This window comes from Heptranchias perlo, assembly GCF_035084215.1.
Source record: "Heptranchias perlo isolate sHepPer1 chromosome 15 unlocalized genomic scaffold, sHepPer1.hap1 SUPER_15_unloc_1, whole genome shotgun sequence".
Classification (NCBI taxonomy): Eukaryota; Metazoa; Chordata; class Chondrichthyes; order Hexanchiformes; family Hexanchidae; genus Heptranchias; species Heptranchias perlo.
In genome coordinates this window covers 1,138,403-1,163,915 of record NW_027138214.1, presented here as the reverse complement: position 1 = coordinate 1,163,915, position 25,513 = coordinate 1,138,403, and the positions used below count along the sequence as shown (strand labels likewise).

Sequence of the window (25,513 nt, the reverse complement as noted above, 5' to 3'; positions counted from 1 at the left end):
TTCTCTTTCTTTCTTTCCTTCCTTTTCTCTTTCTTTCTTTCCTTCTTTTCTCTTCTTTCTTTCCTTCCTTTTTCTCTTTCTTTCTTTCCTTCCTTTTTCTCTTTCTTTCTTTCCTTCCTTTTTCTCTTTCTTTCTTTCCTTCCTTTTTCTCTTTCTTTCTTTCCTTCTTTTCTCTTTCTTTCTTTCCTTCCTTTTCTCTTTCTTTCTTTCCTTCCTTTTTCTCTTTCTTTCTTTCTTCCTTTTTCTCTTTCTTTCTTTCTTCCTTTTCTCTTTCTTTCTTTCCTTCTTTTTCTCTTTCTTTCTTTCCTTCCTTTTTCTCTTTCTTTCTTTCCTTCCTTTTCTCTTTCTTCTTTCTTCCTTTTTCTCTTTCTTTCTTTCCTTCCTTTTTCTCTTTCTTTCTTTCCTTCCTTTTCTCTGTCTTCTTTCCTTCCTTGTTCTCTTCTTTCTTTCCTTCCTTTTCTCTTTCTTTCTTTCTTTCTTTTCTTCTTTCTGTTCTTCCTTCCTTTTCTCTTTCTTTCTTTCTTTCTTTGTCTCTTTCGTTCTTTCCTTCTTTTCTCTTCTTCTTTCTTCCTTTTCTCTTCTTGTCTTCTTTCCTTTTCTCTTTCTCTTCTTTCCTTCTTTCTTTCTTTCTTTTCTTCCTTTTTCTCTTTCTTTCCTTCTTTTCTTCTTTCTTTCTTTCTTTCCTTTCTTTCTTTCTCTTTCTTGCCTTTTTCTCTTTCTTTCTTTCTTCTTTTCTCTTTCTTTCTTTTCCTTTCCTTTTTCTTCTTTCTTTCTTTCTTTCCTTTTTCTCTTTCTTCTTTCTTCCTTTTTCTCTTTCTTTCTTTCTTTCTCTTTCTTTCCTTTTCTCTTTCTTTCTTTCCTTCCTTTCTTCCTTCTTTCTTTCTTTCTTTCTTTTCTCTTTCTTTCTTTCTCTTCTTTCTTTCTTTCCTCTTTCTCTCTCTTCCTTTCTTCTCTCTCCTCCCTTCTCTTCCCTCCCACCCACACCTCTACCCCAACCAACCCACCCTCCCACACCCCCAACCAACCCACCCTCCCACACCCCAACCAACCCACCCACCCTCACCCCATCCAACCCACCCACCCACACCCCCAACCTCCACCCTCCCACCCCCACCATCCACCCCCACACCCCCTACCCACCCACCTCACCCACCATCCACCCACCCACACCCCTACCCACCCACCCTCCCCCTACCTACCCTCCCACCCACACCCCAACCAACCACCCTCCCACACCCCCATCCAACCCACCCTCCCACACCCCCTACCATCCCACCCCACCTCACCCTCACCCCCAACCAACCCTCCCACCTCCCCCATCCTACCCACCCTCCCTCTCCCCCATCCAACCCTCCCACCCACTCCCCCTTCCTACCCACCCTCCCTCCCACCTTCCCTCCACCCTCTCCCCCTTCCATCCCTCCCACTCCCCCCTTCCACCCTCCCACTCTCCCCTACCTTCCCTCCCTCCCTCTCCCCCTCCTACCCTCCCTCCCACTCCCCTTCCTACCTCCCTCCCTCTCCCCCATCCTTCCCTCCTCCCTCTCCCCCTTCCATCCCTCCCTCCCTCTCCCCTTCCTTCCCTCCCTCCTCTCCCCCTTCCTTCCCTCCTCCCTCTCCCCCTTTCCTTCCTCCCTCCTCTCCCCTTCCTTCCTCCCTCCCTCCCCTTCCTCCTCCCTCCTCTCCCCCTTCCCTCCCTCCCTCTCCCCTTCTTCCCTCCCTCCCTCTCCCCTTCCTCCTCCTCCCTCTCCCCTTCCTTCCCTCCCTCTCCCCCTCCCCTCCCCTCCCCTTCCCTCCTCTCCCCCTTCCTTCCCTCCCTCCCCTTTCCCTCCCTCCCCTCTCCCTCCCTCTCCCCCTTCCTTCTCCCCTCCCTCTCCCCTCTTCCCCCTCCCTCTCCCCTTCCTTCCCTCCCTCCCTCTCCCCCTTCCTTCCCTCCCTCCCTCTCCCTCCTTCCCTCCCTCCCCTCCCTTCCTCCCCTCCTCCCTTCCTCCCTCCTCCCTCTCCCCCTTCCTTCCCTCCCCTCCCTCTCCCCCTCTTCCCTCCCCTCCCTCTCCCCCTTCCCTTCCCTCCCCTCCCATCTCCCCTCCTTCCTCTCCCCTCCCTCTCCCCTTCCTTCCCTCCCCTCCCTCTCCCCTTCTTCCTCCCTCCTCTCCCCCTTCCTTCCCTCCCCTCCTCTCCCCCTTCTTCCTCCCCTTCCTCTCCCCCTTCCTTCCCTCCCTCCTCTCCCCTCCTTCCCTCCCTCCCTCTCCCCCTTCTCCCCTTCCTCTCCCTCCTCCCTCTCCTCCCCCTTCCTTCCCTCCTCCTCTCCCCTTCCCTCGCTCTCCCCCTTCCCTCGCTCTCCCCTTCCCTCGCTCTCCCCTTCCTCGCTCTCCCCCCTTCCCTCCCTCCCCCTTCCCTCGCTCTCCCCCTCCCTCGCTCTCCCCTCCCCTCCCTCTTCCCCTCCCTCTCCCCTCCCCCTCCCTCCCTCTCCGCCCTCCCCTCCCTCTCCCCCTCCCTCCCTCTCCCCTCCCTCCTCTCCCCCTTCCCTCCCTCTCCCCTTCCCTCCCTCTCCCCCTTCCTCCTCTCCCCTTCCCTCGCTCTCCCCTCCCTCCCTCTCCCCCTCCCCTCCCTCTCCCTCCCCTCCCTCCCTCTCCCTCTCCCCTCCCTCTCCCCCTTCCCTCCCTCTCCCCTTCCCTCCCTCTCCCCCTTCCCTCCCTCTCCCCCTTCCCTCCCTCTCCCCCTTCCCTCGCTCTCCCCCTTCCCTCCTCTCCCCCTTCCCTCCCTCTCCCCTTCCCTCCTCTCCCCTCCCCTCCCTCTCCCCCTCCCCTCCCTCTCCCCCTCCCCTCCCTCTCCCCCTCCCCTCCTCTCCCCCTCCCCTCCCCTCCCCCTCCCCTCCCTCTCCCCCTCCCTCCCTCTCCCCTCCCCTCCCTCTCCCCTCCCCTCCCTCTCCCCCTCCCCTCCCTCTCCCCCTCCCTCCCTCTCCCCCTCCCCTCCCTCTCCCCCTCCCTCCCTCTCCCCCTCCCTCCCTCTCCCCCTCCCTCCCCTCCCCCTCCCCTCCCTCTCCCTCTCCCCTTCCCTCCCTCTCCCCCTTCCCTCCCTCTCCCCCTTCCCTCCCTCTCCCCTTCCCTCCCTCTCTCCCCTTCCCTCGCTCTCCCCCTTCCTTCCTCCTCGCTCTCCCCCTCCCCTCCCTCTCCCCTCCCTCTCCCCTCCCCTCCCTCTCTCCCCTCCCTCCCTCTCCCCCTCCCTCCCTCTCCCCCTTCCCTCCCTCTCCCCCTTCCCTCCCTCTCCCCTTCCCTCCCTCTCCCCCTTCCCTCGCTCTCCCCTTCCCTCCTCTCCCCTCCCCTCCCTCTCCCCTCCCCTCCCTCTCCCCCTCCCTCCCTCTCCCCCTCCCTCCCTCTCCCTCCCTCCTCTCCCCCTCCCTCCTCTCCCCTTCCCTCCCTCTCCCCTCCCTCCTCTCCCCTCCCCTCCCCTCCCCCTCCCTCCCTCTCCCTCTCCCCCTTCCCTCCCTCTCCCCCTTCCCTCCCTCTCCCCCTTCCTCCCTCTCCCCCTTCCCTCGCTCTCCCCCTTCCTCGCTCTCCCCCCTCCCTCCTCCTCTCCCCCTCCCCTCCCTCTCCCCCTCTCCCTCCCTCTCCCCCTCCCCTCCCTCTCCCCCTCCCCTCCCTCTCCCCTCCCTCCTCTCCCCTTCCCTCCCTCCCCCTTCCCTCCCTCTCCCCCTTCCCTCCCTCTCCCCTCCCCTCCCTCCTCTCCCCTTCCTCCCTCTCCCCTTCCCTCCCTCTCCCCCTTCCCTCCCTCCCCCTCCCCTCCCTCTCCCTCTCCCCTCCCCTCCCTCTCCCTCTCCCCTCCCCTCCCTCTCCTCTCCCCCTCCCCTCCCCTCCCCCTCCCCTCCCTCTCCCCCTCCCCTCCCTCTCCCCCTTCCCTCCCTCCCTCCCTCTCCCTCTCCTCCCCTCCCTCTCCCCTCCCTCCCTCTCCCCCTTCCCTCGCTCTCCCCCTTCCCTCGCTCTCCCCCTTCCCTCGCTCTCCCCCTTCCCTCGCTCTCCCCCTTCCCTCCCTCTCCCCCTCCCCTCCCTCTCCCCCTCCCTCCCTCTCCCCCTCCCCCTCCCTCCCTCTCCCCCTCCCTCCCTCTCCCCCTTCCCTCCCTCTCCCCCTTCCCTCCCTCTCCCCCTTCCCTCCCTCTCCCCCTTCCCTCCCTCTCCCCCTTCCCTCCCTCTCCCCCTCCCTCTCCTCTCCCCCTCCCCTCCCTCTCCCCCTCCCCTCCCTCTCCCCTCCCCTCCCTCTCCCCTCCCTCCCTCTCCCCCTCCCCTCCTCTCCCCTCCCCTCCCTCTCCCCCTTCCCTCCCTCTCCCCTTCCCTCGCTCTCCCCCTTCCCTCCCTCTCCCCTTCCCTCGCTCTCCCCTTCCCTCGCTCTCCCCTCCCTCCCCCTTCCCTCGCTCTCCCCCTCCCTCCTCTCCCCCTCCCCTCCCTCTCCCCTCCCCTCCCTCTCCCCTCCCCTCCTCTCCCCCTCCCCTCCCTCTCCCCTCCCTCCTCTCCCCCTCCCCTCCCTCTCCCCTTCCCTCCCCTCCCCCTTCCCTCCCTCTCCCCCTCCCCTCCCTCCCCTCCCCTCCCTCTCCCTCTCCCCCTCCCCTCCCCTCCCCCTCCCCTCCCCTCCCCCTCCCCTCCCTCTCCCCTCCCCTCCCTCTCCCCCTCCCTCCCTCTCCCCCTCCCCTCCTCTCCCCCTCCCTCCCTCTCCCCTCCCTCCCTCTCCCCCTCCCTCCCTCTCCCCCTCCCCTCCCTCTCCCCCTCCCCTCCCTCTCCCCCTCCCCTCCCTCTCCCCCTCCCCTCCCCTCCCCCTCCCCTCCCTCTCCTCTCCCCCTTCCCTCCCTCTCCCCCTCCCTCCCTCTCCCCCTTCCCTCGCTCTCCCCCTCCTTCCCTCCCCTTCCTCTCCCCCTTCCTCCCTCCCTCCTCTCCCCCTTCCTTCCCTCCCTCGCTCTCCCCCTTCCTTCCCTCCTCGCTCTCCCCCTCCCCTCCCTCTCCCCTCCCTCTCCCCCTCCCCTCCCCTCCCTCTCCCCCTCCCCTCCCTCTCCCCCTCCCCTCCCTCTCCCCTCCCTCCCTCTCCCCCTTCCCTCCCTCTCCCCTTCCCTCCCTCTCCCCTTCCCTCCCTCTCCCCCTTCCCTCGCTCTCCCCCTTCCCTCGCTCTCCCCCTTCCCTCGCTCTCCCCCTTCCCTCGCTCTCCCCTCCCCTCCCTCTCCCCCTCCCCTCCCTCTCCCCCTCCCCTCCCTCTCCCCCTCCCCTCCCTCTCCCCCTCCCCTCCCTCTCCCCCTTCCCTCCCTCTCCCCCTCCCCTCCCTCTCCCCCTCCCCTCCCTCTCCCCCTCCCCTCCCCTCCCCCTCCCCTCCCTCTCCCTCTCCCCCTTCCCTCCCTCTCCCCCTTCCCTCCCTCTCCCCCTTCCCTCGCTCTCCCCCTTCCCTCGCTCTCCCCCTCCCCTCCCTCTCCCCCTCCCCTCCCTCTCCCCCTCCCCTCCCTCTCCCCCTCCCTCCCTCTCCCCCTCCCCTCCCTCTCCCCCTCCCCTCCCTCTCCCCCTCCCCTCCCTCTCCCCCTCCCCTCCCTCTCCCCCTTCCCTCCCCCTCCCCCTTCCCTCCCTCTCCCCCTTCCCTCCCTCTCCCCTCCCCTCCCCTCCCTCTCCCCTTCCCTCCCCTCCCCCTTCCCTCCCTCTCCCCCTTCCCTCCCCTCCCCCTCCCCTCCCTCTCCCTCTCCCCCTCCCCTCCCTCTCCCTCTCCCCCTCCCCTCCCCTCCCCCTCCCCTCCCTCTCCCCCTCCCCTCCCTCTCCCCTCCCCTCCCTCTCCTCCCCTCCCCTCCCTCTCCCCCTCCCCTCCCCTCCCCTCCCTCTCCCTCTCCCCCTTCCCTCCCTCTCCCCCTTCCCTCGCTCTCCCCCTTCCCTCGCTCTCCCCCTTCCCTCGCTCTCCCCCTTCCCTCGCTCTCCCCCTTCCCTCGCTCTCCCCCTTCCCTCGCTCTCCCCCTTCCCTCGCTCTCCCCCTTCCCTCGCTCTCCCCCTTCCCTCCTCTCCCCCTCCCCTCCCCTCCCCCTCCCCTCCCTCTCCCCCTCCCTCCCTCTCCCCTCCCCTCCCTCTCCCCCTCCCCTCCCTCTCCCCCTCCCCTCCCTCTCCCCTCCCTCCTCTCCCCCTCCCCTCCCTCTCCTCCCCCTCCCCCTCGCTCTCCCCCTCCCTCGCTCTCCCCCTCCCCTCCCTCTCCCCCTCCCCTCCTCTCCCCCTTCCCTCGCTCTCCCCCTCCCTCCCTCTCCCCCTCCCTCCTCTCCCCCTCCCCTCCCCTCCCCCTTCCCTCGCTCTCCCCCTTCCCTCGCTCTCCCCCTTCCCTCGCTCTCCCCCTTCCCTCGCTCTCCCCCTTCCCTCGCTCTCCCCCTTCCCTCGCTCTCCCCCTTCCCTCGCTCTCCCCCTTCCCTCGCTCTCCCCCTTCCCTCGCTCTCCCCCTTCCCTCGCTCTCCCCCTTCCCTCGCTCTCCCTCGCTCTCCCCCTTCCCTCGCTCTCCCCCTTCCCTCGCTCTCCCCCTTCCCTCGCTCTCCCCCTTCCCTCGCTCTCCCCCTTCCCTCGCTCTCCCCCTTCCCTCGCTCTCCCCCTTCCCTCGCTCTCCCCCTTCCCTCGCTCTCCCCCTTCCCTCGCTCTCCCCCTTCCCTCGCTCTCCCCCTTCCCTCGCTCTCCCCTTCCCTCGCTCTCCCCCTTCCCTCGCTCTCCCCCCTTCCCTCGCTCTCCCCCTTCCCTCGCTCTCCCCCTTCCCTCGCTCTCCCCCTTCCCTCGCTCTCCCCCTTCCCTCGCTCTCCCCCTTCCCTCGCTCTCCCCCTTCCCTCGCTCTCCCCCTTCCCTCGCTCTCCCCCTTCCCTCGCTCTCCCCCTTCCCTCGCTCTCCCCCTTCCCTCGCTCTCTCCCCCTTCCCTCGCTCTCCCCCTTCCCTCGCTCTCCCCCTTCCCTCGCTCTCCCCCTTCCCTCGCTCTCCCCCTTCCCTCGCTCTCCCCCTTCCCTCGCTCTCCCCCTTCCCTCGCTCTCCCCCTTCCCTCGCTCTCCCCCTTCCCTCGCTCTCCCCCTTCCCTCGCTCTCCCCCTTCCCTCGCTCTCCCCCTTCCCTCGCTCTCCCCCCCTTCCCTCGCTCTCCCCCTTCCCTCGCTCTCCCCCTTCCCTCGCTCTCCCCCTTCCCTCGCTCTCCCCCTTCCCTCGCTCTCCCCCTTCCCTCGCTCTCCCCCTTCCCTCGCTCTCCCCCCTTCCCTCGCTCTCCCCCTTCCCTCGCTCTCCCCCTTCCCTCGCTCTCCCCCTTCCCTCGCTCTCCCCCTTCCCTCGCTCTCCCCCTTCCCTCGCTCTCCCCCTTCCCTCGCTCTCTCCCCCTTCCCTCGCTCTCCCCCTTCCCTCGCTCTCCCCCTTCCCTCGCTCTCCCCTTCCCTCGCTCTCCCCCTTCCCTCGCTCTCCCCCTTCCCTCGCTCTCCCCCTTCCCTCGCTCTCCCCCTTCCCTCGCTCTCCCCCTTCCCTCGCTCTCCCCCTTCCCTCGCTCTCCCCCTTCCCTCGCTCTCCCCCCCTTCCCTCGCTCTCCCCCTTCCCTCGCTCTCCCCCTTCCCTCGCTCTCCCCCTTCCCTCGCTCTCCCCCTTCCCTCGCTCTCCCCCTTCCCTCGCTCTCCCCCTTCCCTCGCTCTCCCCCTTCCCTCGCTCTCCCCCTTCCCTCGCTCTCCCCCTTCCCTCGCTCTCCCCCTTCCCTCGCTCTCCCCCTTCCCTCGCTCTCCCCCTTCCCTCGCTCTCCCCCTTCCCTCGCTCTCCCCCTTCCCTCGCTCTCCCCCTTCCCTCGCTCTCCCCCTTCCCTCGCTCTCCCCCTTCCCTCGCTCTCCCCCTTCCCTCGCTCTCCCCCTTCCCTCGCTCTCCCCCTTCCCTCGCTCTCCCCTTCCCTCGCTCTCCCCCTTCCCTCGCTCTCCCCCCTTCCCTCGCTCTCCCCCTTCCCTCGCTCTCCCCCTTCCCTCGCTCTCCCTTCCCTCGCTCTCCCCCTTCCTCGCTCTCCCCCTTCCCTCGCTCTCCCCTTCCTCGCTCTCCCCCTTCCCTCGCTCTCCCCCTTCCCTCGCTCTCCCCCTTCCCTCGCTCTCCCCCTTCCCTCGCTCTCCCCCTTCCCTCGCTCTCCCCTTCCCTCGCTCTCCCCTTCCCTCGCTCTCCCCCTTCCCTCGCTCTCCCCCTTCCCTCGCTCTCCCCCTTCCCTCGCTCTCCCCCTTCCCTCGCTCTCCCCCTTCCCTCGCTCTCCCCCTTCCCTCGCTCTCCCCCTTCCCTCGCTCTCCCCCTTCCCTCGCTCTCCCCCTTCCCTCGCTCTCCCCCTTCCCTCGCTCTCCCCCCTTCCCTCGCTCTCCCCCTTCCCTCGCTCTCCCCCTTCCCTCGCTCTCCCCCTTCCCTCGCTCTCCCCTTCCCTCGCTCTCCCCTTCCCTCGCTCTCCCCCTTCCCTCGCTCTCCCCCCTTCCCTCGCTCTCCCCCTTCCCTCGCTCTCCCCCTTCCCTCGCTCTCCCCTTCCCTCGCTCTCCCCCTTCCCTCGCTCTCCCCCTTCCCTCGCTCTCCCCCTTCCCTCGCTCTCCCCCTTCCTCGCTCTCCCCCTTCCCTCGCTCTCCCCCTTCCCTCGCTCTCCCCCTTCCCTCGCTCTCCCCCTTCCCTCGCTCTCCCCCCTTCCCTCGCTCTCCCCCTTCCCTCGCTCTCCCCCTTCCCTCGCTCTCACCCTTCCCTCGCTCTCCCCCTTCCCTCGCTCTCCCCCTTCCCTCGCTCTCCCCTTCCCTCGCTCTCCCCCTTCCCTCGCTCTCCCCCTTCCTCGCTCTCCCCCTTCCCTCGCTCTCCCCTTTCCTCGCTCCCCCTTCCCTCGCTCTCCCCCTTCCCTCGCTCTCCCCCCTTCCCTCGACTCTCCCCCTTCCCTCGCTCTCCCCCTTCCCTCGCTCTCCCCTTCCCGCTCTCCCCCTTCCCTCGCTCTCCCCCTTCCCTCGCTCTCCCCTTCCTCGCTCTCCCCCTTCCCTCGCTCTCCCCCTTCCGCTCCCTTCCTCGCTCTCCCCCCTTCCCTCCTCTCCCCCTTCCTCCTCTCCCCCCTTCCCTCGCTCTCCCCTTCCCTCGCTCTCCCCTTCCTCCTCTCCCCCCCTTCCTCCTCTCCCCCCCTTCCCTCGCTCTCCCCCCCTTCCCTCCCTCTCCCCCCTTCCCTCCCTCTCCCCCCCTTCCCTCCTCTCCCCCCCTTCCCTCCCTCTCCCCCCCTTCCCTCCCTCTCCCCCCCTTCCCTCCCTCTCCCCCCCTTCCCTCCCTCTCCCCCCCTTCCCTCCCTCTCCCCCCCTTCCCTCCCTCTCCCCCCCTTCCCTCCCTCTCCCCCCCTTCCTCCCTCTCCCCCCTTCCCTCCCTCTCCCCCCCTTCCCTCCCTCTCCCCCCCTTCCTCCCTCTCCCCCCTTCCCTCCCTCTCCCCCCTTCCCTCCCTCTCCCCCCCTTCCCTCCCTCTCCCCCCCTTCCCTCCTCTCCCCCCCTTCCCTCCCTCTCCCCCCTTCCCTCCCTCTCCCCCCCTTCCCTCCCTCTCCCCCCCTTCCCTCCCTCTCCCCCCCTTCCCTCCCTCTCCCCCCCTTCCCTCCCTCTCCCCCCCTTCCTCCCTCTCCCCCCTTCCCTCCCTCTCCCCCCCTTCCCTCCTCTCCCCCCTTCCCTCCCTCTCCCCCCCTTCCCTCCCTCTCCCCCCTTCCCTCCCTCTCCCCCCTTCCCTCCCTCTCCCCCCCTTCCCTCCCTCTCCCCCCCTTCCCTCCCTCTCCCCCCCTTCCCTCCCTCTCCCCCCCTTCCCTCCCTCTCCCCCCCTTCCCTCCCTCTCCCCCCTTCCCTCCCTCTCCCCCCTTCCCTCCCTCTCCCCCCCTTCCCTCCCTCTCCCCCCCTTCCCTCCCTCTCCCCCCCTTCCCTCCCTCTCCCCCCCTTCCCTCCCTCTCCCCCCCTTCCCTCCCTCTCCCCCCTTCCCTCCCTCTCCCCCCCTTCCCTCCCTCTCCCCCCCTTCCCTCCCTCTCCCCCCTTCCCTCCCTCTCCCCCCCTTCCCTCCCTCTCCCCCCTTCCCTCCCTCTCCCCCCCTTCCCTCCCTCTCCCCCCTTCCTCCCTCTCCCCCCCTTCCCTCCCTCTCCCCCCCTTCCCTCCTCTCCCCCCTTCCCTCCCTCTCCCCCCTTCCCTCCCTCTCCCCCCCTTCCCTCCTCTCCCCCCTTCCCTCCCTCTCCCCCCTTCCCTCCCTCTCCCCCCTTCCTCCCTCTCCCCCCTTCCCTCCCTCTCCCCCCTTCCCTCCCTCTCCCCCCTTCCCTCCCTCTCCCCCCCTTCCCTCCCTCTCCCCCCCTTCCCTCCCTCTCCCCCCCTTCCCTCCCTCTCCCCCCCTTCCTCCCTCTCCCCCCCTTCCCTCCCTCTCCCCCCCTTCCCTCCCTCTCCCCCCCTTCCCTCCCTCTCCCCCCCCTTCCCTCCCTCTCCCCCCCTTCCTCCCTCTCCCCCCTTCCCCTCCCTCTCCCCCCCTTCCCTCCCTCCCTCTCCCCCCCTTCCCTCCCTCTCCCCCCCTTCCTCCCTCTCCCCCCCTTCCCTCCCTCTCCCCCCTTCCCTCCCTCTCCCCCCCTTCCCTCCCTCTCCCCCTTCCTCCCCTCCCTCTCCCCCTTCCCTCCCCTCCCTCTCCCCCCTTCCCTCCCCTCCCTCTCCCCCCCTTCCCTCCCCTCCCTCTCCCCCCCTTCCCTCCCCTCCCTCTCCCCCCCTTCCCTCCCCTCCCTCTCCCCCCCTTCCCTTCCCTCCCTCTCCCCCCCTTCCCTTCCCTCCCTCTCCCCCTTCCCTCCCCTCCCTCTCCCCCTTCCCTCCCCTCCCTCTCCCCCTTCCCTCCCCTCCCTCTCCCCCCCTTCCCTCCCCTCCCTCTCCCCCCTTCCCTCCCCTCCCTCTCCCCCCCTTCCCTCCCCTCCCTCTCCCCCCTTCCCTCCCCTCCCTCTCCCCCCCTTCCCTTCCCTCCCTCTCCCCCCTTCCCTTCCCTCCCTCTCCCCCTTCCCTCCCCTCCCTCTCCCCCTTCCCTCCCCTCCCTCTCCCCTTCCCTCCCCTCCCTCTCCCCCTTCCCTCCCCTCCCTCTCCCCCTTCCCTCCCCTCCCTCTCTCCCCCTTCCCTCGCTATCCCCCTTCCCTCGCTATCCCCCTTCCCTCGCTCTCCCCCTTCCCTCCCCTCCCTCTCCCCCTTCCCTCCCCTCCCTCTCCCCCTTCCCTCCCCTCCCTCTCCCCCTTCCCTCCCTCTCCCCTTCCCTCGCTATCCCCCTTCCCTCGCTATCCCCCTTCCCTCGCTCTCCCCCTTCCCTCCCCTCCCTCTCCCCCTTCCCTCCCCTCCCTCTCCCCTTCCCTCCCTCCCTCTCCCCCTTCCCTCCCCTCCCTCTCCCCCTTCCCTCCCCTCCCTCTCCCCCTCCCCTCCCTCTCCCCCTCCCCTCCCTCTCCCCCTCCCCCTTCCCTCGCTCTCCCCCTTCCCTCCCCTCCCTCTCCCCCTTCCCTCCCCTCCCTCTCCCCCTTCCCTCCCCTCCCTCTCCCCCTTCCCTCCCCTCCCTCTCCCCCTTCCCTCCCCTCCCTCTCCCCCTTCCCTCCCCTCCCTCTCCCCCTTCCCTCCCCTCCCTCTCCCCCTTCCCTCCCCTCCCTCTCCCCCTCCCCTCCCTCTCCCCCTCCCCCTCCCCTCCCTCTCCCCCTCCCCCTCCCCTCCCTCTCCCCCTTCCCTCGCTCTCCCCCTTCCCTCGCTCTCCCCTTCCCTCGCTCTCCCTCCTTCCCTCGCTCTCCCCCTTCCCTCGCTCTCCCCCCCTTCCCTCGCTCTCCCCCCCCTTCCCTCGCTCTCCCCCCCCTTCCCTCGCTCTCCCCCCCCTTCCCTCGCTCTCCCCCCCCTTCCCTCGCTCTCCCCCCCCTTCCCTCGCTCTCCCCCCCCTTCCCTCGCTCTCCCCCCCCTTCCCTCGCTCTCCCCCCCCTTCCCTCGCTCTCCCCCCCCTTCCCCTCGCTCTCCCCCCCCCTTCCCCTCGCTCTCCCCCCTTCCCCCCCCTCCCTCTCCCCCTTCCCTCTCCCCCTTCCCTCCCCTCCCTCTCCCCCTCCCCTCCCTCTCCCCTCCCCTCCCTCTCCCCCTCCCCTCCCTCTCCCCCTCCCCTCCCTCTCCCCCTCCCCTCCCTCTCCCCCTTCCCTCGCTCTCCCCCCCCTTCCCCTCGCTCTCCCCCCCCCTTCCCCTCGCTCTCCCCCCTTCCCCCCCCTCCCTCTCCCCCTTCCCTCTCCCCCTTCCCTCCCCTCCCTCTCCCCCTCCCCTCCCTCTCCCCCTCCCCTCCCTCTCCCCCTCCCCTCCCTCTCCCCCTCCCCTCCCTCTCCCCCTCCCCTCCCTCTCCCCCTTCCCTCGCTCTCCCCCTTCCCTCGCTCTCCCCCTCCCCTCGCTCTCCCCCTCCCCTCCCCTCCCTCTCCCCCTCCCCCTCCCCTCCCTCTCCCCCTTCCCTCCCCTCCCTCTCCCCCTTCCCTCCCCTCCCTCTCCCCCTCCCCTCCCTCTCCCCCTCCCCTCCCTCTCCCCCTCCCCTCCCTCTCCCCCTCCCCTCCCTCTCCCCCTCCCCTCCCTCTCCCCCTCACCTCCCTCTCCCCCTCACCTCCCTCTCCCCCTCACCTCGCTCTCCCCCTCCCCTCGCTCTCCCCCTTCCCTCGCTCTCCCCCCTTCCCTCGCTCTCCCCCTTCCCTCGCTCTCCCCCTTCCCTCGCTCTCCCCCTTCCCTCGCTCTCCCCCTTCCCTCGCTCTCCCCCCCTTCCCTCGCTCTCCCCCCCTTCCCTCGCTCTCCCCCCCCCTTCCCCTCGCTCTCCCCCCTTCCCCTCGCTCTCCCCCCTTCCCCTCGCTCTCCCCCCTTCCCCTCGCTCTCCCCCCCTTCCCCTCGCTCTCCCCCCCCCCCCTCCCTCTCCCCCTCCCCCTCCCTCTCCCCCTCCCCCTCCCCTCCCTCTCCCCCTCCCCTCCCTCTCCCCCTCCCCCTCCCCTCCCTCTCCCCCTCCCCTCCCTCTCCCCCTCCCCCTCTCCCCTCCCCCTCCCCTCCCTCTCCCCCTCCCCTCCGTCCCCCCCTTCCCCTCGCTCTCCCCCCCTTCCCCTCGCTCTCCCCCCCTTCCCCTCGCTCTCCCCCCCTTCCCCTCGCTCTCCCCCCCTTCCCCTCGCTCTCCCCCCCTTCCCCTCGCTCTCCCCCCCCTTCCCTCGCTCTCCCCCCCCTTCCCCTCGCTCTCCCCCCCTTCCCCTCGCTCTCCCCCCCTTCCCCTCGCTCTCCCCCCCTTCCCCTCGCTCTCCCCCCCCTTCCCCTCGCTCTCCCCCCCCTTCCCCTCGCTCTCCCCCCCTTCCCCTCGCTCTCCCCCCCCTTCCCCTCGCTCTCCCCCCCTTCCCCTCGCTCTCCCCCCCTTCCCCTCGCTCTCCCCCCCCTTCCCCTCGCTCTCCCCCCCCTTCCCCTCGCTCTCCCCCCCTTCCCCTCGCTCTCCCCCCCCTTCCCCTCGCTCTCCCCCCCTTCCCCTCGCTCTCCCCCCCCTTCCCCTCGCTCTCCCCCCCTTCCCTCGCTCTCCCCCCCTTCCCCTCGCTCTCCCCCCCCCTTCCCTCGCTCTCCCCCCCCCTTCCCTCGCTCTCCCCCCCCCCTTCCCTCGCTCTCCCCCCCCCTTCCCTCGCTCTCCCCCCCCTTCCCTCGCTCTCCCCCCCCCTTCCCTCGCTCTCCCTCCCCCTTCCCTCGCTCTCCCTCCCCCTTCCCTCGCTCTCCCTCCCCCTTCCTTCACCACCTCTTCCTCCTCTTACCTCCTCCCCCATTCTAGGGTTGCCAACTTGTGGAATGTATTTCTCAAGATTTAATCACCTGACCTCGCCTCCAACCACTCTGCCTTTTTGTCCCATATCAAATATTTTTATTACTTCTCAGCCATTTTCCATGTCACATCTTCCTCCTGCTGTTCCTGTGTTTCCTGTTTCTTTTCCCCACGGCTGCCCGGTTAAGGATTTTCACTTCCCCTCATGCACAGTCTTTCCTCTTGGGAATGTTCTCGAGAAAGCTGAAAATTGTTTTCTTTTTAGTGAACTGCAAGAGATGTCGGACAAGCAAGAGCAGGTTCCGAAAAAAGACATGGCGGAGGTCAAAACATTCAAAAGGGAAAGCTTAAAGAAAACTAAGACAGAAGAGAAGTGCCATCTGCCGTCACAGGACAGTATGTGCAGCTAGAACGTCATTACTCCACTGTAATCCTTACAGGACCATATCCTCCCAGTGTGGGGCGTGTTTATGTCTGGTGTACATTCTGAGGTTACAAGTGAGGTGTGGGGTGTACACGCTGTGTTTGGGTGCGGGGTGTACGCGCTGTGTTTGGGTGCGGGGTGTGTACGCGCTGTGTTTGGGTGCGGGGTGTGTACGCGCTGTGTTTGGGTGCGGGGTGTGTACGCGCTGTGTTTGGGTGCGGGGTGTGTACGCGCTGTGTTTGGGTGCGGGGTGTGTACGCGCTGTGTTTGGGTGCGGGTGTGTACGCGCTGTGTTTGGGTGCGTGGTGTGTACGCGCTGTGTTTGGGTGCGTGGTGTGTACGCGCTGTGTTTGGGTGCGTGGTGTGTACGCGCTGTGTTTGGGTGCGTGGTGTGTACGCGCTGTGTTTGGGTGCGTGGTGTGTACGCGCTGTGTTTGGGTGCGGGGTGTGTACGCGCTGTGTTTGGGTGCGGGGTGTGTACGCGCTGTGTTTGGGTGCGGGGTGTGTACGCGCTGTGTTTGGGTGCGGGGTGTGTACGCGCTGTGTTTGGGTGCGTGGTGTGTACGCGCTGTGTTTGGGTGCGGGGTGTGTCCGCGCTGTGGGCAGAGCAGCCTTGAGGACGAGTTCATTGAGTGCATCAGGGATGGATTTCTTGAGCAGTATGTAACTGATCCTACAAGGGGGCAGGCAACCTTGGACCTGGTCCTGTGTAATGAGTCAGGATTAATTAATAATGTCCTAGTTAAGGATCCCCTTGGAACGAGCGACCACAACATGGTTGAATTCCATATCCAATTAGAGGGTGAGAAGGTTGATTCTCAAACAAGCGTACTGAGCTTGAATAAAGGAGACTATGATGGTATGAGAGCGGAATTGATTAAAGTGGACTGGGAAAATAGATTAAAGGGTAAGACGGTACATGAGCAGTGGTGTTCATTTAGGGAGTTATTTTACAACTTTCAAAATAAATATATTCCACTGAGGAAAAAAGGGTGTAAAAGAAATGACAGCCACCCGTGGCTAAGTAAAGAAATCAAGGATAGTATCCGACTAAAAACAAGGACATATAAGGTAGCCAAACTTAGTGGGAGGATAGAAGATTGGGAATTCTTCAAAAGACAGCAAAAAGTAACTAAAGGATTGATTAAGAAAGGGAAGTTAGATTATGAAAAGAAATTAGCAAAAAATATAAAAACAGATAGCAAGAGTTTCTATAGTTATATAAAAAGAAAAAGGGTGGCTAAGGCAAACATAGGTCCCTTAGAGGATGAGACCGGGAAATTAATGGTGGGAAACATGGAGATGGCAAAAATGCTGAACAAATATTTTGTTTCAGTCTTTACAGTAGAGGACACTAAGAATATCCCAACACTGGACAAACAGGGGACTCTAGGGGGGGAGGAGCTAAATACGATTAAAATCACTCAAGAGATGGTACTCAGTAAAATAATGGGACTCAAGGCGGATAAATCCCCTGGACCTGATGGCTTCCATCCTAGGGTCTTGAGGGAAGTGGCAGTAGGGATTGTGGATGCTTTGGTGATAGTTTTCCAAAATTCCCTGGACTCAGGAGAGGTCCCGGCAGATTGGAAAACTGCTAATGTAACACCGTTATTTAAAAAGGGTAGTAGGCAGAAGGCTGGAAATTATAGGCCAGTTAGCTTAACATCTGTGGTGGGTAAAATTTTGGAGTCTATTATTAAGGAGACAGTAACGGAACATTTAGATAAGCATAATTTAATAGGACAAAGTCAGCATGGCTTTATGAAGGGGAAGTCATGTCTGACAAATTTGCTTGAGTTCTTCGAGGATATAACGTATAGGGTGGATAAAGGGGAACCAGTGGACGTAGTGTATTTAGACTTCCAGAAGGCATTCGACAAGGTGCCACATAAAAGATTATTACTTAAGATAAAAAATCACGGGATTGGGGGTAATATTCTGGCATGGGTGGAGGATTGGTTATCAAACAGGAAGCAGAGAGTTGGGATAAATGGTTCATTTTCGGACTGGCAACCAGTAACCAGTGGTGTTCCACAGGGGTCGGTGCTGGGTCCCCAAATCTTTACAATCTATATTAACGATTTGGAGGAGGGGACCGAGTGCAACATATCAAAATTTGCAGATGATACAAAGATGGGAGGGAAAGTAGAGAGTGAGGAGGACATAAAAAACCTGCAAGGGGATATAGACAGGCTGGGTGAGTGGGCGGAGATTTGGCAGATGCAATATAATATTGGAAAATGTGAGGTTATGCACTTTGCAGGAAAAATCAGAGAGCAAGTTATTTTCTTAATGGCGAGAGACTGGAAAGTACTGCAGTACAAAGGGATCTGGGGGTCCTAGTGCAAGAAAATCAAAAAGTTGGTATGCAGGTGCAGCAGGTGATCAAGAAAGCCAACGGAATGTTGGCTTTTATTGCTAGGGGGATAGAATATAAAAACAAGGAGGTATTGCTGCAGTTATATAAGGTATTGGTGAGACCGCACCTGGAATACTGCATACAGTTTTGGTCTCCATACTTAAGAAAAGACATACTTGCTCTCGAGGCAGTACAAAGAAGGTTCACTCGGTTAATCCCGGGGATGAGGGGGCGGACATATGAGGAGAGGTTGAGTAGATTGGGACTCTACTCATTGGAGTTCAGAAGAATGAGAGGCGATCTTATTGAAACATATAAGATTGTGAAGGGTCTTGATCGGGTGGATGCAGTAAGGATGTTCCCAAGGATGGGTGAAACTAGAACTAGGGGGCATAATCTTAGAATAAGGGGCTGCTCTTTCAAAACTGAGATGAGGAGAAACTTCTTCACTCAGAGGGTGGTAGGTCTGTGGAATTTGCTGCCCCAGGAAGCTGTGGAAGCTACATCATTAGATAAATTTAAAACAGAAATAGACAGTTTCCTAGAAGTAAAGGGAATTAGGGGTTATGGGGAGCGGGCAGGAAATTGGACATGAAGCTGAGTTCGGATCGGTCAATGCCCTGTGGGTGGCGGAGAGGGCCCAGGGGCTATGTGGCCGGGTCCTGCTCCTACTTCTTGTGTTCTTTAGATTTGTGGTTGGGATCAGATCAGCCATGATCTTATTGAATGGCGGAGCAGGCTCGAGGGGCCGATTGGCCTACTCCTGCTCCAATTTCTTATGTTCTTATGTTCTTATGTTTGGGTGTGGGGTGTACGCGCTGTGTTTGGGTGCGGGGTGTGTACGCGCTGTGTTTGGGTGTGGGGTGTACGCGCTGTGTTTACATTAGAACATAACAATTAGGAGCAGGAGTAGCCCATCCGGCCCCTCGAGCCTGCTCCGCCGTTCAACAAGATCATGGCTGATCTTCTACCTCCCGCCATTTTCCTGCACTATCCCCATATCCCTTGATGCCTTTAATATCTAGAAATCTATCGATCTCTGTTTTGAATGTACTCAATGACTGTAATTCTCTACCCCAGAGGGCTGTGGAGGCTCAAAGATTCACCACCCTCTGAGTGAAGAAATTTCTCCTCATCTCAGTCCTAAATGGCCGACCCCTTATTCTGAGACTGTGACCCCTGGTTCTAGACTCCCCAGCCAGGGGAAACATTCTCCCTGCATCTACCATGTCGAGCCCTGTAAGAATTTTGTATGTTTCAATGAGATCACCTCTCATTCTTCTAAACTCTGGAGATTACAGGCCGAGTCTGCTCAATCTCTCCTCATACAACAATCCCGCCATCCCAGGAATCAGTCTGGTGAACCTTTGTTGCACTCCCTCTATGGCAAGTATATCCTTTCTTAGGTAAGGAGACCAAAATTGTATACAATACTCCAGGCACGGTCTCACCAAGGCCCTATATTGCAGTAAGACATCCTGTACTCAAATCCTCTTGTAATAAAGGCCAACATACCATTTGCCTTCCTAATTGCTTGCTGCACCTGCATGTTAGCTTTCAGTGACTGGTGTACAAGGACACCCAGGTCCCTTTGAACATCAACATTTCCCAGTCTCTCACCATTTAAAAAATACTCTGCATTTCTGTTTTTCCTACCAAAGTGGATAACTTCACATTTTTCCACATTATATTCCATCTGCCATGTTCTTGCCTACTCACTTAGCCTGTCTATGTCCCCTTGAAGCCTCTTTGCATCCTCCTCACAACTCATATTCCCACCTAGTTTTGTGTCACCAGCAAACTTGGAAATATTACATTTGGTTCCCTCATCCAAATCATTGATATATATTGTGAATAGCTGGGGCCCAAGCACCGATCCCTGCGGTACCCCACTAGTCACTGCCTGCCACCCCGAAAAAGACCCGTTTATTCCTACTCTGTTTTCTGCCTGTTAACCAATTCTCAATCCATGCCAGTATATTACCCCCAATTCCATGTGCTCTAACTTTGTTCACCAACCTCCTGTGTGGGACTTTATCAAAAGCCTTCTGAAAATCCAAATACACCACATCCACTGGTTCCCCTTATCTATTCTACTAGTTACATCCTCAAAGAACTCCAGTAGGTTTGTCAAACATGATTTCCCTTTCATAAATCCATGTTGACTCTGCCAAATCCTATTCTTATTTTCTAAGTGTCCTGTTATCACAAACTTTATAATAGATTCTAGCATGTTCCCCACTACTGATGTCAGGCTAACAGGTCTCACCCCACACCCCGTATGTGAGAGGTGTGGGGTGTACACGCTGTGTTTATATGTGAGGTGTGGGGTGTACACGCTGTGTTTATATGTGAGGTGTGGGTATACATGATGTAGTTATGAGAAGTGTGGGGTATACACACTGTGGTTATGTGAGTTGTGATTATACCCGCTGTGGATGTATGGGGTGTGGGGTATACCCGCTGTGGATATATGGGGTGTGGGGTATACCCGCTGTGGATATATGGGGTGTGGGGTATACCCGCTGTGGATATATGGGGTGTAGGAGACCCTATCTGGAGACTGTGTTCAGTTCTGGGCACTGCACCTCAGGAAGGATATATTGTCCTTGGTGGGTGGGGGTGGGTACAGTGCAGATTCACCAGAATGAGACCGGGGCTGAGGCGGGTTGTATTAACTTGGCTTGTATTCCCTTGAGTGTAGAAGATTGAAGTGTGATCTCATCATGGAATTGAAAATAGTTCAGGAATTCGATAATTTCTCTATATCGACCCTATTTCCTCTGAGGGGCAATCCAGAACAAGGGGGCATTATAAAATTAGAGCTCGGCCATTCAGGAGTGAAATCAGGAAACACTTTTTCACACAAAGGGCAGTGGAAATCTGGAACTCAATCCCCCAGAAGGCTGTGGATGCTGGGGGCCAATTGTAATTTTTAAGACTGAGAGCGATAGATTTTTGTTGGGTCAGATGATCACAGGATATGGAACAAAGACGGGAAATGGAGTTGAGGTACAGATCAGCCATGATTTGATTGACTGGTGGAGCAGGCTTGAAGGGCTGATCGGCCTCCGCCTGCTCCTATGTAATATGATTCCATATTCACAGTAGAACATCTTTAATGTAACTCGGGTTGCTTTTGAGATTTTTTAAGATTGTTCTTCTCGAGAGATTTTCCAGATGCCTTGCTAACTGCCAACTCCACTTCCTTTAGATCACAGTAGAGAGTGACCAGGAGTTTGTGGCTTTTGGAAACTAGCAACGCAAACGTAGAAGGAACTGTGCATCAAATTAATGAAATAATATATGAACTCTGTATACTTACCAGCAAACCATGCAACTTTCCATCAGAATGGGCTTGGTACGGGATTTTGATTTTAGCTGATAGATAGATTGCTCTAGGCACCATGACTGTTTTATAAGGCTGTCCAAACCAACACTGGACAAAACTGGAACATTTCGATCACAATCCCTTTATCACAAGGATAGTGTATTACTCACAAATACTCACCAATCTTTGAAGGTGGCAGGGCAAGTTTATAAGATGGTTAAGGAAGCGTATGGGATACTTGACTTTGTAAATAGGGGCAGTGATTACAAAAACAAGGAAGTTATGCTAAACCTTTACAAATCAAGGCGGATAAATCCCCTGGACCTGATGGCTTCCATCCTAGGGTCTTGAGGGAAGTGGCAGTAGGGATTGTGGATGCTTTGGTGATAGTTTTCCAAAATTCCCTGGACTCAGGAGAGGTCCCGGCAGATTGGAAAACTGCTAATGTAACACCGTTATTTAAAAAGGGTAGTAGGCAGAAGGCTGGAAATTATAGGCCAGTTAGCTTAACATCTGTGGTGGGTAAAATTTTGGAGTCTATTATTAAGGAGACAATAACGGAACATTTAGATAAGCATAATTTAATAGGACAAAGTCAGCATGGCTTTATGAAGGGGAAGTCATGTCTGACAAATTTGCTTGAGTTCTTCGAGGATATAACGTATAGGGTGGATAAAGGGGAACCAGTGGACGTAGTGTATTTAGACTTCCAGAAGGCATTCGACAAGGTGCCACATAAAAGATTATTACTTAAGATAAAAAATCACGGGATTGGGGGTAATATTCTGGCATGGGTGGAGGATTGGTTATCGAACAGGAAGCAGAGAGTTGGGATAAATGGTTCATTTTCGGACTGGCAACCAGTAACCAGTGGTGTTCCACAGGGGTCGGTGCTGGGTCCCCAACTCTTTACAATCTATATTAACGATTTGGAGGAGGGGACCGAGTGCAACATATCAAAATTTGCAGATGATACAAAGATGGGAGGGAAAGTAGAGAGTGAGGAGGACATAAAAAACCTGCAAGGGGATATAGACAGGCTGGGTGAGTGGGCGGAGATTTGGCAGATGCAATATAATATTGGAAAATGTGAGGTTATGCACTTTGGCAGGAAAAATCAGAGAGCAAGTTATTTTCTTAATGGCGAGAGACTGGAAAGTACTGCAGTACAAAGGGATCTGGGGGTCCTAGTGCAAGAAAATCAAAAAGTTGGTATGCAGGTGCAGCAGGTGATCAAGAAAGCCAACGGAATGTTGGCTTTTATTGCTAGGGGGATAGAATATAAAAACAAGGAGGTATTGCTGCAGTTATATAAGGTATTGGTGAGACCGCACCTGGAATACTGCATACAGTTTTGGTCTCCATACTTAAGAAAAGACATACTTGCTCTCGAGGCAGTACAAAGAAGGTTCACTCGGTTAATCCCGGGGATGAGGGGGCGGACATATGAGGAGAGGTTGAGTAGATTGGGACTCTACTCATTGGAGTTCAGAAGAATGAGAGGCGATCTTATTGAAACATATTGTGAAGGGTCTTGATCGGGTGGATGCAGTAAGGATGTTCCCAAAGATGGGTGAAACTAGAACTAGGGGGCATAATCTTAGAATAAGGGGCTGCTCTTTCAAAACTGAGATGAGGAGAAACTTCTTCACTCAGAGGGTGGTCGGTCTGTGGAATTTGCTGCCCCAGGAAGCTGTGGAAGCTACATCATTAGATAAATTTAAAACAGAAATAGACAGTTTCCTAGAAGTAAAGGGAATTAGGGGTTATGGGGAGCGGGCAGGAAATTGGACATGAAGCTGAGTTCGGATCGGTCAATGCCCTGTGGGTGGCGGAGAGGGCCCAGGGGCTATGTGGCCGGGTCCTGCTTCGACTTCTTGTGTTCATTAGATTTGTGGTTGGGATCAGATCAGCCATGATCTTATTGAATGGCGGAGCAGGCTCGAGGGGCCGATTGGCCGACTCCTGCTCCAATTTCTTATGTTCTTATGTTCTTATATCAGTAGAATGGTGAATTACCCCTACATCAGTGGGCTGGTGAATTACCCCTACATCAGTGGGCTGGTGAATTACCCCTATATCAGTGGGGTGGTGAATTACCCCTATATCAGTGTGATGGTGAATTACCCCTACATCAGTAGAATGGTGAATTACCCCTACATCAGTGGGCTGGTGAATTACCCCTACATCAGTGGGCTGGTGAATTACCCCTATATCAGTGGGCTGGTGAATTACCCCTATATCAGTGGGCTGGTGAATTACCCCTATATCAGTGGGCTGGTGAATTACCCCTATATCAGTGGGCCGGTGAATTACCCCTATATCAGTGGGCCGGTGAATTACCCCTATATCAGTGGGCCGGTGAATTACCCCTATATCAGTGGGCTGGTGAATTACCCCTATATCAGTGGGCCGGTGAATTACCCCTATATCAGTGGGCCGGTGAATTACCCCTATATCAGTGGGCTGGTGAATTACCCCTATATCAGTGGGCCGGTGAATTACCCCTATATCAGTGGGCTGGTGAATTACCCCTATATCAGTGGGCTGGTGAATTACCCCTATATCAGTGGGCTGGTGAATTACCCCTATATCAGTGGGATGGTGAATTACCCCTATATCAGTGGGATGGTGAATTACCCCTATATCAGTGGGATGGTGAATTACCCCTATATCAGTGGGCCGGTGAATTACCCCTATATCAGTGGGATGGTGAATTACCCCTATATCAGTGGGATGGTGAATTACCCCTATATCAGTGGGCCGGTGAATTACCCCGATATCAGTGGGATGGTGAATTACCCCGATATCAGTGGGATGGTGAATTACCCCTATATCAGTGGGCTGGTGAATTACCCCTATATCAGTGGGCTGGTGAATTACCCCTATATCAGTTGGATGGTGAATTACCCCTATATCAGTGGGATGGTGAATTACCCCTATATCAGTGGGCTGGTGAATTACCCCTATATCAGTGGGCCGGTGAATTACCCCTATATCAGTGGGCCGGTGAATTACCCCTATATCAGTGGGCTGGTGAATTACCCCTATATCAGTGGGCCGGTGAATTACCCCTATATCAGTGGGCCGGTGAATTACCCCTATATCAGTGGGATGGTGAATTACCCCTATATCAGTGGGATGGTGAATTACCCCTATATCAGTGGGCCGGTGAATTACCCCTATATCAGTGGGATGGTGAATTACCCCTATATCAGTGGGATGGTGAATTACCCCTATATCAGTGGGCCGGTGAATTACCCCGATATCAGTGGGATGGTGAATTACCCCGATATCAGTGGGATGGTGAATTACCCCGATATCAGTGGGATGGTGAATTACCCCTATATCAGTGGGCTGGTGAATTACCCCTATATCAGTGGGCTGGTGAATTACCCCTATATCAGTTGGATGGTGAATTACCCCTATATCAGTGGGATGGTGAATTACCCCTATATCAGTGGGCTGGTGAATTACCCCTATATCAGTGGGCTGGTGAATTACCCCTATATCAGTGGGACGGTGAATTACCCCTATATCAGTGGGACGGTGAATTACCCCTATATCAGTGGGACGGTGAATTACCCCTATATCAGTGGGACGGTGAATTACCCCTATATCAGTGGGCCGGTGAATTACCCCTATATCAGTGGGCCGGTGAATTACCCCTATATCAGTGGGGTGGTGAATTACCCCTATATCAGTGGGACAGTGAATTACCCCTATATCAGTGGGATGGTGAATTACCCCGATATCAGTGGGACGGTGAATTACCCCTGTATCAGTGGGACGGTGAATTACCCCTATATCAGTGGGACGGTGAATTACCCCTATATCAGTGGGACGGTGAATTACCCCTATATCAGTGGGACGGTGAATTACCCCTATATCAGTGGGACGGTGAATTACCCCTATATCAGTGGGACGGTGAATTACCCCTATATCAGTGGGACGGTGAATTACCCCTATATCAGTGGGACGGTGAATTACCCCTATATCAGTGGGCCGGTGAATTACCCCTATATCAGTGGGGTGGTGAATTACCCCTATATCAGTGGGACAGTGAATTACCCCTATATCAGTGGGGTGGTGAATTACCCCGATATCAGTGGGACGGTGAATTACCCCTATATCAGTTGGATGGTGAATTACCCCGATATCAGTGGGACGGTGAATTACCCCTATATCAGTGGGACAGTGAATTACCCCTATATCAGTGGGGTGGTGAATTACCCCGATATCAGTGGGACGGTGAATTACCCCTATATCAGTTGGATGGTGAATTACCCCGATATCAGTGGGACGGTGAATTACCCCTATATCAGTGGGACGGTGAATTACCCCGATATCAGTGGGACGGTGAATTACCCCGATATCAGTGGGACGGTGAATTACCCCTATATCAGTGGGACAGTGAATTACCCCTATATCAGTGGGGTGGTGAATTACCCCGATATCAGTGGGACGGTGAATTACCCCGATATCAGTGGGACGGTGAATTACCCCGATATCAGTGGGCCGGTGAATTACCCCGATATCAGTGGGGTCACTGATGATGAACTTTAAAGAGTTTGGGTGACATCTTTCTAACGGCCATTTCTGTTCTCCTTTCAGTAATTGATCAGGAGAAGAAGAATGCAGCAGAGCCGGCCTCCTGAGACTGGCAGAAGACAAGGCTCCGTTGCCCCTATACATTCCACAATGGCGACCAGTTTTTTTCTATATGTAAGCCTGGCACATCAATAATTACAACACTGCGCCTTGTTGGGAGGGGCATTGCCCCACTGGCCACCCCTCAATATTCAAGGCACTTTCTGCTTGTATTTGGTGATTTAGTTTTTTTATGCTTTGCTTTTGACACAGAGCTTTGAGCGCAGTGAGGGGCGGGGGCTCGTGGAGTGGAGATGAGTGGCATGGGGATGAGGGTGGGAGATGCTGGATAATTGCCCTGCGGACCGTGGCTGGATTTATACTATGTAAAGGTGATGGTTGGCGATTATTTTTTTTGTCTTCCTAATTAAAAAAACTTCACTGAAAATGTTTAATATAAAAATGAAATAAAATGTACATTTGAAATAAACTGATTTTGTATCTTGCTACCGATTTGCAGCCTAATGCCAGGATGTAGTCACCTTCTCACCATTCCACCCACTTTGTGCCCACTGAATGGGTGAATGCAGCACCCAGTGTTGTACATCTTTTGGATGAGATGTTAAACCGAGGCCCCGTCTGCCCTCTCAGGTGGATGTAAAAGATCCCATGGCACTATCTCGAAGAAGAGCAGGGGAGTTCTCCCCAGTGTCCTGACCAATATTTATCCCTTAACCAACATCACTAAAACAGATTATCTGGTCACTATCACATTGCTGTTTGTGGGATCTTGCTGTGCGCAAACTGACTGCTGTGTTTCCTACATTACAACAGTGTCCACTCTTCAAAAGTATATCATTGGTTGTAAAGCACTTTGGGACGTCCTGAGGTTTTGAAATGTACTGTATAAATGCAAGTTCTTTCTTTTACTAAGATATACAGACTGAGACTATCTCTGGTTTAATCCCCAGTCTGGGCTGATTTAGGCAAAAGAATAGTTAGGATATAACAGTTAGTCTCAGTGCCCAGGGAAGCGGGGTCATGGTGCAGTGAGGGGTGCATCAA

At 58.5% G+C, this 25,513-nt stretch overlaps 1 long non-coding RNA gene across 1 annotated transcript; it reads left to right on the top strand.

Annotated features, from left to right (window-relative positions):
* The first annotated feature begins 13,703 nt into the window (after positions 1–13,703).
* On the top strand, positions 13,704–24,938 carry LOC137307464 (uncharacterized). Its single transcript, XR_010959108.1, has 2 exons — positions 13,704–14,137; positions 24,473–24,938. It is a non-coding gene; the product is annotated as an uncharacterized lncRNA (long non-coding RNA).
* Positions 24,939–25,513: the final 575 nt, after the last annotated feature.